This window comes from Rattus norvegicus, chromosome 17 (genome assembly GCF_021556685.1).
Source record: "Rattus norvegicus strain SHRSP/BbbUtx chromosome 17, alternate assembly SHRSP_T2T, whole genome shotgun sequence".
NCBI lineage: Eukaryota > Metazoa > Chordata > Mammalia > Rodentia > Muridae > Rattus > Rattus norvegicus.
In genome coordinates, this window is record NC_141550.1 from 29,404,465 (window position 1) to 29,421,373 (window position 16,909).

At 38.6% G+C, this 16,909-nt stretch overlaps 1 long non-coding RNA gene across 1 annotated transcript in view; it reads left to right on the forward strand.

Annotated features, from left to right (window-relative positions):
* Positions 1 to 300: 300 nt before the first annotated feature.
* The window catches only part of LOC148000093 (LINE-1 retrotransposable element ORF2 protein-like), a 38,631-nt gene continuing 22,022 nt past the window's right edge, over positions 301 to 16,909 (forward strand). Inside the window, exons 1-3 of the long non-coding RNA XR_015641364.1 lie at positions 301 to 1,017; positions 1,518 to 5,184; positions 6,591 to 6,784. This is a non-coding gene — a long non-coding RNA (LINE-1 retrotransposable element ORF2 protein-like). The remainder of the gene's footprint in view (positions 1,018 to 1,517; positions 5,185 to 6,590; positions 6,785 to 16,909) is intronic.

Sequence of the window (16,909 nt, forward strand, 5' to 3'; positions counted from 1 at the left end):
GCCTCAGGACCACAGGTAGGACCAACTTTTCCCCTGCAAGAAACCTGCCTGGTGAACTCAAGACACAGGCCCACAGGAACAGCTGAAGACCTGTAGAGAGGAAAAACTACACGCCCGAAAGCAGAACACACTGTCCCCATAACTGACTGAAAGAGAGGAAAACAGGTCTACAGCACTCCTGACACACAGGCTTATAGGACAGTCTAGCCACTGTCAGAAATAGCAGAACAAAGTAACACTAGAGATAATCTGATGGCGAGAGGCAAGCGCAGGAACCCAAGCAACAGAAACCAAGACTACATGCCATCATCGGAGCCCAATTCTCCCACCAAAACAAACATGGAATATCCAAACACACCAGAAAAGCAAGATCTAGTTTCAAAATCATATTTGATCATGATGCTGGAGGACTTCAAGAAAGACATGAACACACTTAGGGAAACACAGGAAAAAATTAATAAACAAGTAGAAGCCTACAGAGAGGAATCGCAAAAATCCCTGAAAGAATTCCAGGAAAACACAATCAAACAGTTGAAGGAATTAAAAATGGAAATAGAAGCAATCAAGAAAGAACACATGGAAACAACCCTGGATATAGGAAACCAAAAGAAGAGACAAGGAGCTGTAGATACAAGCTTCACCAACACAATACAAGAGATGGAAGAGAGAATCTCAGGAGCAGAAGATTCCATAGAAATCATTGACTCAACTGTCAAAGATAATGTAAAACGGAAAAAGCTACTGGTCCAAAACATACAGGAAATCCAGGACTCAATGAGAAGATCAAACCTAAGGATAATAGGTATAGAAGAGAGTGAAGACTCCCAGCTCAAAGGACCAGTAAATATCTTCAACAAAATCATAGAAGAAAACTTCCCTAACCTAAAAAAAGAGATACCCATAGACATACAAGAAGCCTACAGAACTCCAAATAGATTGGACCAGAAAAGAAACACCTCCCGTCACATAATTGTCAAAACACCAAACGCACAAAATAAAGAAAGAATATTAAAAGCAGTAAGGGAAAAAGGTCAAGTAACATATAAAGGGAGACCTATCAGAATCACACCAGACTTCTCGCCAGAAACTATGAAGGCCAGAAGATCCTGGACTGATGTCATACAGACCCTAAGAGAACACAAATGCCAGCCCAGGTTACTGTATCCAGCAAAACTCTCAATTAACATAGATGGAGAAACCAAGATATTCCATGACAAAACCAAATTTACACAATATCTTTCCACAAATCCAGCACTACAAAGGATAATAAATGGCAAAGCCCAACATAAGGAGGCAAGCTATACCCTAGAAGAAGCAAGAAACTAATCGTCTTGGCAACAAAACAAAGAGAATGAAAGCACACAAACATAACCTCACATCCAAATATGAATATAAAGGGAAACAATAATCACTATTCCTTAATATCTCTCAATATCAATGGCCTCAACTCCCCAATAAAAAGACATAGATTAAGAAACTGGATACGCAATGAGGACCCTGCATTCTGCTGCCTACAGGAAACACACCTCAGAGACAAAGACAGACACTACCTCAGAGTGAAAGGCTGGAAAACAACTTTCCAAGCAAATGGTCAGAAGAAGCAAGCTGGAGTAGCCATTCTAATATCAAATAAAATCAATTTCCAACTAAAAGTCATCAAAAAAGGTAAGGAAGGACACTTCATATTCATCAAAGGAAAAATCCACCAAGATGAACTCTCAATCCTAAATATCTATGCCCCAAATACAAGGGCACCTACATACGTAAAAGAAACCTTACTAAAGCTCAAAACACACATTGCACCTCACACAATAATAGTGGGGGATTTCAACACCCCACTCTCATCAATGGACAGATCATGGAAACAGAAATTAAACAGTGATGTCGACAGACTAAGAGAAGTCATGAGCCAAATGGACTTAACGGATATTTATAGAACATTCTATCCTAAAGCAAAAGGATATACCTTCTTCTCAGCTCCTCATGGTACTTTCTCCAAAATTGACCATATAATTGGTCAAAAAACGGGCCTCAACAGGTACAGAAAGATAGAAATAATCCCATGCGTGCTATCGGACCACCACAGCCTAAAACTGGTCTTCAATAACAATAAGGGAAGAATGCCCACATATACGTGGAAATTGAACAATGCTCTACTCAATGATAACCTGGTCAAGGAAGAAATAAAGAAAGAAATTAAAAACTTTTTAGAATTTAATGAAAATGAAGATACAACATACTCAAACTTATGGGACACAATGAAAGCTGTGCTAAGAGGAAAACTCATAGCGCTGAGTGCCTGCAGAAAGAAACAGGAAAGAGCATATGTCAGCAGCTTGACAGCACACCTAAAAGCTCTAGAACAAAAAGAAGCAAATACACCCAGGAGGAGTAGAAGGCAGGAAATAATCAAACTCAGAGCTGAAATCAACCAAGTAGAAACAAAAAGGACCATAGAAAGAATCAACAGAACCAAAAGTTGGTTCTTTGAGAAAATCAACAAGATAGATAAACCCTTAGCCAGACTAACGAGAGGACACAGAGAGTGCATCCAAATTAACAAAATCAGAAATGAAAAGGGAGACATAACTACAGATTCAGAGGAAATTCAAAAAATCATCAGACCTTACTATAAAAACCTATATTCAACAAAATTTGAAAATCTTCAGGAAATGGACAATTTCCTAGCCAGATACCAGGTATCGAAGTTAAATCAGGAACAGATAAACCAGTTAAACAACCCCATATCTCCTAAGGAAATAGAAGCAGTCATTAAAGGTCTCCCAACCAAAAAGAGCCCAGGTCCAGACGGGTTTAGTGCAGAATTCTATCAAACCTTCATAGAAGACCTCATACCAATATTATCCAAACTATTCCACAAAATTGAAACAGATGGAGCCCTACCGAATTCCTTCTACGAAGCCACAATTACTCTTACACCTAAACCACACAAAGACACAACAAAGAAAGAGAACTTCAGACCAATTTCCCTTATGAATATCGACGCAAAAATACTCAATAAAAGTCTGGCAAACCGAATTCAAGAGCACATCAAAACAATCATCCACCATGATCAAGTAGGCTTCATCCCAGGCATGCAGGGATGGTTTAATATACGGAAAACCATCAACGTGATCCATTATATAAACAAACTGAAAGAACAGAACCACATGATCATTTCATTAGATGCTGAGAAAGCATTTGACAAAATTCAACACCCCTTCATGATAAAAGTCCTGGAAAGAATAGGAATTCAAGGCCCATACCTAAACATAGTAAAAGCCATATACAGCAAACCAGTTGCTAACATTAAACTAAATGGAGAGAAACTTGAAGCAATCCCACTAAAATCAGGGACTAGACAAGGCTGCCCACTCTCTCCCTACTTATTCAATATAGTTCTTGAAGTTCTAGCCAGAGCAATCAGACAACAAAAGGAGATCAAAGGGATACAGATCAGAAAAGAAGAGGTCAAAATATCACTATTTGCAGATGACATGATAGTATATTTAAGTGATCCCAAAAGTTCCACCAGAGAACTACTAAAGCTGATAAACAACTTCAGCAAAGTGGCTGGGTATAAAATTAACTCAAATAAATCAGTTGCCTTCCTCTATACAAAAGAGAAACAAGCCGAGAAAGAAATTAGGGAAACGACACCCTTCATAATAGACCCAAATAATATAAAGTACCTCGGTGTGACTTTAACCAAGCAAGTAAAAGATCTGTACAATAAGAACTTCAAGACACTGAGGAAAGAAATTGAAGAAGACCTCAGAAGATGGAAAGATCTCCCATGCTCATGGATTGGCAGGATTAATATAGTAAAAATGGCCATTTTACCAAAAGCAATCTACAGATTCAATGCAATCCCCATCAAAATACCAATCCAATTCTTCAAAGAGTTAGACAGAACAATTTGAAAATTCATCTGGAATAACAAAAAACCCAGGATAGCTAAAGCTATCCTCAACAATAAAAGGACTTCAGGGGGAATCACTATCCCTGAACTCAAGCAGTATTACAGAGCAATAGTGATAAAAACTGCATGGTATTGGTACAGAGACAGACAGATAGACCAATGGAATAGAATTGAAGACCCAGAAATGAACCCACACACCTATGGTCACTTGATTTTTGACAAAGGAGCCAAAACCATCCAATGGAAAAAAGATAGCATTTTCAGCAAATGGTGCTGGTTCAACTGGAGGGCAACATGTAGAAGAATGCAGATCGATCCATGCTTATCACCCTGTACAAAGCTTAAGTCCAAGTGGATCAAGGACCTCCACATCAAACCAGACACACTCAAACTAATAGAAGAAAAACTAGGGAAGCATCTGGAACACATGGGCACTGGAAAAAATTTCCTGAACAAAACACCAATGGCTTATGCTCTAAGATCCAGAATCGACAAATGGGATCTCATAAAACTGCAAAGCCTCTGTAAGGCAAAAGACACTGTGGTTAGGACAAAACGGCAACCAACAGATTGGGAAAAGATCTTTACCAATCCTACAACAGATAGAGGCCTTATATCCAAAATATACAAAGAACTCAAGAAGTTAGACCGCAGGGAAACAAATAACCCTATTAAAAAATGGGGTTCAGAGCTAAACAAAGAATTCACAGCTGAGGAATGCCGAATGGCTGAGAAACACCTAAAGAAATGTTCAACATCTTTAGTCATAAGGGAAATGCAAATCAAAACAACCCTGAGATTTCACCTCACACCAGTGAGAATGGCTAAGATCAAAAACTCAGGTGACAGCAGATGCTGGCGAGGATGTGGAGAAAGAGGAACACTCCTCCATTGTTGGTGGGATTGCAGACTGGTAAAACCATTCTGGAAATCAGTCTGGAGGTTCCTCAGAAAATTGGACATTGAACTGCCTGAGGATCCAGCTATACCTCTCTTGGGCATATACCCAAAAGATGCCTCAACATATAAAAGAGACACGTGCTCCACTATGTTCATCGCAGCCTTATTTATAATAGCCAGAAGCTGGAAAGAACCCAGATGCCCTTCAACAGAGGAATGGATACAGAAAATGTGGTACATCTACACAATGGAATATTACTCAGCTATCAAAAACAACGACTTTATGAAATTCGTAGGCAAATGGTTGGAACTGGAAAATATCATCCTGAGTGAGCTAACCCAATCACAGAAAGACATACATGGTATGCACTCATTGATAAGTGGCTATTAGCCCAAATGCTTGAATTACCCTAGATCCCTAGAACAAACGAAACTCAAGACGGATGATCAAAATGTGAATGCTTCACTCCTTCTTTAAATGAGGAAAAAGAATACCCTTGGCATGGAAGGGAGAGGCAAAGATTAAAACAGAGACTGAAGGAACACCCATTCGGAGCCTGCCCCACATGTGGCCCATACATATACAGCCACCCAATTAGACAAGATGGATGAAGCAAAGAAGTGCAGACCGACAGGAGCCGGATGTAGATCGCTCCTGAGAGACACAGCCAGAATACAGCAAATACAGAGGCGAATGCCAGCAGCAAACCACTGAACTGAGAATAGGTCCCCTATTGAAGGAATCAGAGAAAGAACTGGAAGAGCTTGAAGGGGCTCGAGACCCCAAAAGTACAACAATGCCAAGCAACCAGAGCTTCCAGGGACTAAGCCACTACCTAAAGACTATACATGGACTGACCCTGGACTCTGACCCCATAGGTAGCAATGAATATCCTAGTAAGAGCACCAGTGGAAGGGGAAGCCCTGGGTCCTGCTAAGACTGAACCCCCAGTGAACTAGTCTATGGGGGGAGGGCGGCAATGGGGGGAGGGTTGGGAGGGGAACACCCATAAGGAAGGGGAGGGGGGAGGGGGATGTTTGCCCGGAAACCGGGAAAGGGAATAACACTCGAAATGTATATAAGAAATACTCAAGTTAATAAAAAAAAATCTTTTGTTGTAGGCTATTGTTCTCCAAACATGACAGTCATTGCCACATTGAGAGGAGTTTCTGTGACTCAAGATGGAGTGTGTGACTTCTTAGACTGAAAGAGAGTAAGACAGGTCATTAGACCTTTACCTGACACGCCAGCCACTCACTTCGTTCACATCCTTCCCAGATGCCAGCCACTCACTTCGTTCACATCCTTCCCAGATGCACGTGATTCTGTTCAAGCTTCACATGGTCCTGGGAAGTGCTAGGGTAGTGGTTCTCAACCTTCCTGATGCTGTGGCCCACTAACACAGTTCCTCATGTTGTGGTGACCTCCAAACATAAACTTCATAACTGTTAGAATTGCTACTGGAACTCACTGGCCAGCTAGATTGGCCTATCTGGTGATCTTCAGGCTAGCAAGACACTTTGTATGGAAAAAAATGTTGATGATGCCGAGGAGTGACATTTGAGGTTGTCCTTCCCACATATCTGAGCACATTTGTAGACACACACACACACACACACACACACACACACACACATCCCTATATGCATGTGAACATACATGAACACACATATATAAGTCTTGTATTTTTATTTCTGTTGCTGGGATACACTATCCTGACTAAAGCAACTTAAAAGATAAAGGGTCTATTTTAGCTCATACTTTCAGGTTTACAGTTCATCATAGAAAGGAAGTCAAGGCAGCAGAAACTTAAAACAGCTGGTCACATTGCATGCACAGTCAAGAGCAGAGAAATATGGATATGTACGGACTTACTATTCAACTCACTTTCTCCAGTACCAGAAACAGAGATGAGGTGTCACCCACTTCAGATGAAGCCTTCTCACATTAAGGCAGTCAGGGTAATCCCCTGTAGACTTGACCACAGGCCAACATATACATTGAACCAGTTTTCCACTTCAGACTTCCTTATTGTGAACTTGTTATTGGCTTTAAATGTAGCCTTTCGTACCATGAGCCCAGTTGGGTTTGTGATTTCAATGTTTCCACTTGTCAGGTAAAGCAGAAACAGCCTGGCAGCTATAGGCTTATCTGGTGAATTGATTCAGGCAGTATAGTTTGTGCCATAATTTTGGGGTACATGCTTGGTTGGGTTTCACGGAGTTTCTTAGACATGTAAGCTCATGTTTAAGTTTTCATCAACTTTGAAATGTTCATTTTATCATTAAATACCTTTTCTCTCCTTTTGTAAATTTAGTTACATCTTCAAGATTTTAAAATTTATTGGCATAGAGAGAAGGCTCAGCAATTAAGAGCACTTGCTTCTCTTAACTGACCTGATTCAGTTCCCAGCATTTCAGTTATGGCTTACCACTACCCAAACTTCATTTCCAGAGCTCCAATGCCCTCTCCGGGCTTCTGAGGACAATCGGCAGGCACACAGTATACATACATAAGTGGTGTCAAAACAGCCATATACATAAAATAAAAATCAATGTTTAATTTTATATTTGCCACTTACTTTTCTACATACATTATGGTAGATAATATCTGTTCAATGTATTATTCAAGTTCATTTTATTAGTTTGTTTTTATGGTATTCAATGTGCTGTCAAACTATCTAGTAACTTTCCTTTCCTATTCAGATATTGTATTTTTTTAGATTTATAATTTCATCAAGCTATTTTTATATCTCCCATTTCTTTACACAGTATGTTGGCATTTCTTAGAAATATTTATATGTATGGCAGCTGTTTTGATGTCTTTGTAAATTCTGTAGTTCATATAAATACTGATTCTGGTTCTATTGATTTTTCCCCTCTGGATTATTGGTTTCACTTACCACTGTTTTGCCAATGGAGTGATTTTTAACCAGAAGCTGTTCAATGGTTACTAGCTTGTTGACTATGTGCATTTTGCCATCATTCTCTAAGTAGCTTGGGCTTCAGTGTGTTGGGTTATTTATACTAAACCCTATTCCTTCGTGGAATTTTCAAAAAGCTTTATGAAGACAAATCTAGAGCTCTCATTAACCTAGGACCAGATAAGCATTCTCACCTCCCCTTCTTGTGCCTTTGCAGAATGTTTCGTTTATTTGATCTTATCCTGTCAATGTTTTAGTGAGCTGATATCTTTTCTGTTTCTGCCTAGAGTTCTTTTGGTCATTTGGGGTTTCTGTGCTTTCGAATGAATCCTATTAACATTTTTTCTAGATCTGCGAACAATATCACTGACTTTTGATGGGGTTTGTGTGAACCTGTAAGCTGTTTTGAGTAACATAGCCAGTCTTACAATTTTAATTCTGCCAATCAATAAGCATGAGAGTCTTTCAATCTTCTGTCATCTTCAGATTTCTTCTTTCGTGGCTTAAAGTTTTCACTGGTAAAACTCTTTCACGCCCTAACATTAATTTTGAAATATTTGTTGTATGCTATTGGGTCAGGAATTCTTTTCTTAGAGAGTCAGTTATTGACATAGATAAGGGTTACTAATTTTAGTATGTTCATTATATATCCTGTCTTAGTTACTTTTCTATTACTGTGATAAGACACCATGACAAAGGAACCTACAGAAGAAAGGTGTGTTTTGGTCTTGTGTTTTCAGAGGATTAGCATTCATGATGACTGAATAGAGGTGGCAGATGGCAGAAACAAAGCTGAGAGCTCACATCTCGAATCTGTTTAATATTTGACTGAAAGTGTTTATCAAGGTCTAAGGAATTTCTGTGGAGTCTTTTAAATATTGGGGTCAGAGCACATAAAAACAAGAGTAATTTGAAAAGTAATTTTCACTTTTCTATTGGCAATTTTTCGTTTCTTTTTCTTTTCGTATTTTGATAGCAAAGAATTCAATGTTTAATAAGATTGGAGAGAATGAGTACTTTGACTTACTCCTGATTTTAGAGGTAATGTTTCAAGTTTTCCTTGGTTCATATAATGTTGACTATAGCTTTGTCATATAAGATCTTTATTATGTTGAGATATATTCATTTTTTCTTCAAGACTTTATCATAAAATGATGTTGAACTTTGTCAAATGCCTTTCCTACAGTCATTGAGATGGCATATAATTTATGTCCATGGGTCTATTTGTATGCTGTATTACATGTATTGATTTGTGTGTGTCTAAACATCCTTGCATTCCTGAAATAAAACCCATTTGATCATGGTGCATAGATAGCCTTTTTAATGTGTTTTATTTGCATCTATTTCTGTCAGGAAAATTGACATATAACTTTATTTTTTCTGTTTTATGCTTACTTGGTTTCAGTCTGGACAGCCTCTGGGTGAAAATATGGTATTGAAGTTACTCAGAGTTTTGGTCCTTTTATGTCTATTAGTGTTTGTTTTATGAAATCGAGAACCCCAATGTTCAATGCATATATATTTATAATTGTTAAATCTTCTTGAAGAATGGTTTTCTTCAATACATAATGCCCTCAATCTTTTATTACTAATTTTAGGTTGACATCTAGTTCAGCAGCTATAAGGATAACCATGCCTAACCATTTCAGCTTCTATTTGCTTAATATATTAAAACTGGCTCCAATATTTTAACTATCAGTTTCTGCCAGTCTTTGCAAGTGAGGTATGTTTCTGGACAACAGATAGTTTCAAAAAAATATCTAGTCAGCCAATCTGCATCTTCTAGTGAGATATTTATGACCATTCACATTCAAGATGTGTGTGTGTGTGTGTGTGTGTGTGTGTGTGTGTGTATAATTCTGTGTTGAGGTCAGAGGTCAAGGCATAGGTCCGAGGTCAACTCAATGTATATTGTTTTGAGACAGAATATCTCACTGTGACCTGAGCCTTAAGAGTTAGGGTAGTCTGGCTAGTCACTCAGTCCCAGTCACCTGCTTCTACCTCACTAATACAGGCATTATGAGCACGTGCCACCATAGTTGGCTCTCTTTGTGGGTGCTAGGGATAAAACTCAGGTCTTCATGCCTATGTAGCAAACACTTTTCCAACAGATACCATGCCAGGCACATTTAAGGTTATTACTGAGAGACATTTGTTGATTTCTCCTACTCTGATTAATGTTTATTCCTTTCTTTATCCTACATTTGTGTTAGGTGTTTGCTGTGTTGAACATAACAGATTCATTCCTAATTCTCCTTTGTTAATTTAGTCCTATCATGAGATTTAGTCTTTCCTGTACTCTTAAGATTTAGACTTTGGTCTTCCTCTAAAATTCCTGTGCATCTTTTCCTTCACCTTTGGGTTGATGGTTGTGAATTGTTTTAGTTTGTGCATGTCCCAAAATGGCTTTCTCTTGGCTCTAAAAGATACTCTTTTTGAAGATAGTAACATTAATTGGTGAGCTATTTGCTTTTGGGGCTTGGGATTATCATTCTGGCTTTTAATATTTCTGCGGAGATGCCTCATTTTGTTTTGATGTGGTTGCTTTTGTGATTTGGCATTTTTTCTACTACAGCATTTAACATTATTTTATTTTATTAAAAATGAGGTGTCCTGGAGAGATACTTCTCTGTTTATAAGTGGTTGGGATTCTAAATGCCTCTTGTGCTTGGATATATATTTCTTTCCCCCAGATTGACTTTTCTATGCTTTCATTAAATAGATTTTCCTTGACTTCAGTTTTTATTACAGATGCTACTTGTACCCAATGGATTCTTATGCTTGTCCATTGATGGCATCCCACTGGGCTTTATCTATTGATGATACTTTCCATTGGCATTTTCACTTAACTCATTTTTTGTCATTCTCAACATTTTTGTACTTTTTAAATTTTCTTGCCTCAATTTCTTTGCCAGTTTCCTCGTCCATGGTACTGACTTCCAAACCCACATTTTCAATCTTTTCCTCTATGTTGATGACTTCTCTGGGTCCTGAATTCATCTCCTTTGTCCACCTGCCTATTTACATCTTCTTTGACATGATTGATAATTTTTAGAAGTAAACTTATGAATTCTTCACCTAATATTTTACCCATCTTAATATCCCTGGATATCTGGGGAACATTAAAATAATGAAGTGAATTATCACTAAGTTCAGCGTGCATTTCTAATATAAAATGAAATTGCTGATCTCTCAGTACATTTCCTACATGAGCAGTGTTTAATGACTTTCCAAAGTTACAGAAATTCTTACTTTTAAGTTAGGGTATCTAAGTTATTTTGGAAGTTACCATTACTATTATGATTATAATTATTAATTATGATTATAGCAATGCTGAGGATATAACCTAGAGTCTGAAGATCTAACCTCCTGGCAAGTGTTCTACTGCTGAACTATAGCCCCAACCTAGCACAGCTCATTCTTAATAAATCAAAAATGCAAGGCCTCTGAACAATGTCAATTCCTACTTTTGTTACTCTCAACACTGTTTTAGTTTTTCTTCCTGTCACTGTGATAAAGGCACCCTGAGAAAAGTAGCTTAAAGTAGATTGGTTTTATTTTATTGGTGGGGATGCCAAGGCAATTAGGAACTTAGAGCAGCTGGTCACATCATCTGCACAGTCAGAAGAAGAGAGCAATGAATGCATGCATGCGACTGAATTGCTCACCTCCTCTCCTCAAATGAGGTAAATACCCAGCAAAGAATGCCAGTCAGGAAGTGGTGCTGCCTACAATAGGCTGGTCTCTTTACATCTGTTAACTTAGTAATCAAGAAATCCTACCCCCCCACACCTCGTGACATGTCCTGAGCCCATCTCTCAGATGTTTTTCAGTTTTATTAACGATCAACACTAACCACCACAATTATGCATAAATATAATAGTTATTCTACATATGTACAAAAATAAAGTTCTGTTTCGTACGTTAAAACCCTGTTAAGAAAACCATTTTAAAATGAAATAGAACTGCCCCACTGGAGTATGTGAACAGTAAATTCTTCTAAAGGTTTCTTTAAAGGTTTTAAAACTAAAAGTGAAGGCTAACATTAAGCCTGATAAGGTTTAATAAAGTTGGAAGCAAATGGTCCCTGTAACCCTGAATAAATACACTCTTCCTCCTACATCTCCCTTTACTCCCACAAGCTTGCTTTTTTTCTTTTCTGCCACTCACGCACACATTCTTTGCTTATGAAGCAACAAAAGCCAGTGTTTCCCAAACCTGGCTGGTGATTAGAATCACCCAGGGAGCTTTAAAAAAATAACACGGCCCGGGTCTCACCCCCAGAGATTCCAATTAAATTGGATTTAGAGCCACTATATTAAGCAATTCAACTCACCAGGCTAGAATTTTACACAAAACATTCAATTATGCAAAGTGCATCTCTCTATAATATGTCTGCACATCTCCTCTATCTCCCATCTTCCTTTTGGAGTCTGTAATTTGGGCAGACTTTTCACAGGCTTCACCTCTGCTCCAATTCCCACGAACTAATTGTGTAAACTTGAAGGAGTTACTTAATTTTGATATTGCATTTTTCATCTGTGAGGTGAATAATAATCCCACCGTATTGCGCAGAGCTCTTGTGAGCATCAAATTAAATTATGCATGTGAGTAAAACACAAAGCAATTTACCAACACTAACTCTTATGAGTCTTTGTGCCCAAGGTCATCATATGCTGTGTGGATTACATCCACATGTGCTTTTGTGTATTAGGATTACTGAAATTTCCTGTTTTTCTTTCTCTTTTTAATGTGTGCTTATATAACTGAACTCTCAGCTCAATGAAGACAAATTGGGAGCATGAGGCAAAACTTAACATTTCTTCAATGTATTTTACTTTTCTCATATCCAAACACGTTGTAAGAGATTAAGAAAACAGAAATAAGGGGGGTTGGGCATTTAGCTCAGTGGTAGAGCGCTTGCCTAGGAAGCGCAAGGACCTGGGTTCGGTCCCCAGCTCCAGAAAAAAGAAAAAAAAAAAAGAAAACAGAAATAAAATCTACGATTTGAAACTTTTCTTCTAATACAGGATATTCATTAAGCGATTTTGCTCTCTCACCTATAAACAATACATAACCTGTAGAATATATACCCAGGAGAATGTATATTTAAGATTTTATTTCATATGTATGAATAATTTGCCTGGTGCCCATAGAAGTCAAAAGAGAGCTTCAGATCCCCTGGAACTGGAGTTACAGATGGTTATGAACCACTGTGTGGGTACCTGGAATTGAACCCAAGTCCTCGGCAAGAGCAACAAGTGATTTTAATCACTGAGCCATCTGTCCAGCCCTGGCGAACACTTTTGACAAAGTGCTCTTTGATCTTTGCCACCAGCACTCTCACTTTGATAGTTCAGCCCACTAACTCTTGTCTCAGTGTGTGAGGAGAGGGAAGTGTCAGAATCTAAAGCAGAAGTAACCAAGTCTTCTTTATTCTAATTAATTTTTATCTTAATTAAAAATAGCTATGCATATTTATGGAGTGATATAATAAGATTCCAGTACATTCTGCGTTATGTTCATCAACTGAGGCTAATTGGTGTATCTATCACACTAGATACATTATTTCTTTGTTTGGGGAATGTTCAAAGGTCTCTCTACTAATGTATTAGTCAGGGTTCTCTAGAGTCACAGAACTATTCAGTCCAGCTCCCCAACAATGGTCAGCAGCAGCTGGGGATGGAAGTCCAAGGATCTAGCAGTTGCTCAATCCCACAAGGCAAGAAGGCCAAACAGAGAGAATCTCTTTTCTTCTAATGTCCTTATGTAGTTAGGTCTACAGCAGACGGTGTGACCCATACCACCTTGTCTGGATTTGGGATTTTCTTTGTCCCAGATGACCTTGGATTCAGAGTTCTCCATGTCTTAGTCTCCTGGGACTCATAGCCACTATGCCTCAAGATCTCCATACCAAGATCCAGGTCAGAAACTTGTATCTCCCAGCCTCAAGATCAGGTTCACCTCAAGATCAGGTGAGCCTTCCAATTCTGGATTGCATTTCTCTCTAGATATAGTCAAGTTGACAATCAGGAATAAATAGCCACTATAACTAGTTATTTTGACATAGTCATTTAATAGTTACCAATCATAACAAAGGCCATCATGCTGTATGTAAGAAATTATTTTTCATAGTCAATGTTAGAATTTATTCTTACTTAACTAGACTTTCTACTCTCTAAGTACTCTTTGTCAACCACAAATCCCCTCACATCTTTTTTCTAGTTCTTGGCCATCAATGTTTTGGTTTCCACACAGAAGTGGGGATAAGCTTGTTCTTTATCTGGCTTATTTCACTTAATGCAATGTTTTCTGGTTCCACACATTTCACCATACACAGCAGGATTTAATTCTCTTTAACTTCTTTCTTTTGTATAAGTTTCTGTCCAGTTTCCTAGGCTCATCTGTTGAAGAGGCTTTCATTTATCAATTCATGATCCTACTATGGCCTCTGTTGAAAATAAGTTGTCTATAGAGATGATTTCATCTTCTGATTCTCTATAGTGTTTCATTGATTTGTATGTCTGCCTTTTATGCCATGCCATGCTGTTTTTGTTTCTACTTCTTCGCAGCATGTTTTGAAGTTAAGTTTTGTAATGTCTTCAAATGTGTTATTTTTGCCCACTATTGATGTGGCATTTAGGGTCATTTGCATTCTATACCAGTATCAGTGGTATTTTTCCCATTTTTTTGGTAAAGAACGAAATTTGTATTTTGACAGTAAATTCACATTAATACTGCAAGAATGTTAATATTAGTAAAGCGCCATCCTCCAGTGATAGTATTTGGCTGACATACAATATGTCAACATCTTTGAACAAAGTATGTGTGTGTGTGCTTTTGTCATGACAAGGTTGTCATCCTTTTGAGATGTCTATAGATAATACTTTGTGTATTTAACAATATTCTTCTAGTTCATGAACATAGGGCATTGTGTGTGTGTGTGTGTGTGTGTGTGTGTGTATGTGTGTGTGTGGCTGTGTGTGTGTCTGCATAGGGTTTTGGGGGTCCTGATGAAAAGACAGTCCATGGTTTGAAGGCATTTATTGTCATGGCAGAAAGTGGATGAGTAAAACCATATCCAACTTCTCAGGGTGGGCCTGAGATTAAATACCTTTTGCAGGGAGAAGTGTCTGGGAAGGAAAGTTCATTGACTAAGCCTTCAGGCCTGTAGGTACCTTGTTATAATGGAGATGGATCTATCTTGAGCCTACATGACCTGTGGTAATGCCCTCTACCTGTGGAGGGGCTTGGGGTGTTGTCCTTACATGACCGATGGCCACAAATCTATGGATGGCTGTGGCTAGTGATGGGGCCTGGTTTCCTGGGAGTCAGGCAAAATGCCTACTGTCCCTTTCAGGGTCATCTGGGTTTCTGGCCTTTGCTCAACCAAGAACCAGGGTGCCTTTCACAGTCCCACGTGTGTGTGTGTGTGTGTGTATGTGTGTGTGTGTGTTTTGATTCTGTAACCTGCAACCTTACTAAATTCATCTATCAATTATAATGATATTTAGTGAAGTCTTTTGTGTTTTTCTATATATAAATTCACATCATGTATAAAAAGATTACTTGAACAACCCCTTTTCCTGTTTCAGGTGTCTTATTTCTTCAACATGCATTACTATCAGCATGCATTACCGCTCAGACTGAGACTTCCAATATATTGAATAAGAATGGTAAAAGTGAACATTTTTCTCTTGTTCCTACTCCTAGAACAAACGATTTCAGATTCTTACCACTAGACACCATAGCTTATTTGTTTGTCGTATGTAGATATTATTGGGTTAGGGTATCCTTAGCTAGTTTTATAGTGATTTTTCATGGTGGAATGTTGAATTTAACCATTTTTATTTATCGAAGTATTGTTTTACCCCTAACTCTGGTGACAGACTTTGTTACACTTATTAATTTGTTTCCCCTGGATTAAGTCCCATTAGATTATGACTTGAGGTCTTTTTATATGTCATTTAATTTTTATTTGCTTCCATTTTATTGCGACCCTTTATATACAGGTTCCTCAGGGATACTGGTCTATATATCCTTTTCTTGTGTTCTTGCATAGTTTTAGAATCGGTATGGCCTGGTTTTACAGAAAGAGACTAGAAAGATTGTTTCCCTTTCAATTCGTATGTTGAGCAGACTGTTGGGTGCATGTGACCAAACACCCAATAAAAGCAACTTAAAAGGGAGGGTTAGTCTATCATGGCTGGGAAGATGTGGTAGAGTGAAACAGTACACAGCTTGGTGGTCAGTATACATAGGATAGTGGGATACAGGAAAGGGGCACGGCATGATATATGCCCCTATGATGGCTATTCCTAGTTGTCATCTACATCTGGAATTGACTACAATGCAGAAATGGGGGTGGGGGGGCACCTTGTGATCCATATTTTGAGTCTGGAAGACACAAGTTCCTGACCCAGATATTAACATGGGATGACTCATGCTTTTGAATCAGATCTTGAGGCATAGTGGCCGTGAAAAGTTTAGGCCCAGGCATGCCTTTAATCCCAGGAGATTGAGGTAAGCAGATCTCTGGGTTGAAGGACTAGAACACAGCAAGATCCAAATCCAGGCATAATGGAACAAACATTTAATCTGGGCCATACCTTCTGCTGGAGGCCTACATAAGGATGACAGGAGAAGGAAGACTCATTCTTCTTTGCCTGCTTGCACTTACTTGCCAGCATATCTGTTGGAACCTACTTCTTCAAGATTCCAGCTTGTACAGAGGACCAGCTGAAACAACTAGCCTCACTCGATTGAGCAACTATTAGATCCTTGAACTTCCCATTCACAGTTGCCCATTGTTGGGTTAGTTGGAAGTTATTACAATAAATTTCTTAATAGAGACATTCCATGAATTCTGTGACTCTAGAGAACTCTGAATAATACATGCCAACGTGTCCTACTTCCTCCAGAGGTCCCACCTCTCAATGACATCATCATATCATGATGACTCCATCAATGAATTACTTTACTGAGTAGGTCAGTGCCCTCAGGATCTAGTTGACTCTAGAAACACCTGACAGACATGAAAACACACGCTTTCCAAACAAGGTGACAAATAAAGTCGTCCAAGCACTATGGGACAGTTTTAAGTGACCCAGAATGAATTCTTTTTTAAACAATGTTTTGTAAACTTTGGCTCTGAGACCATCCA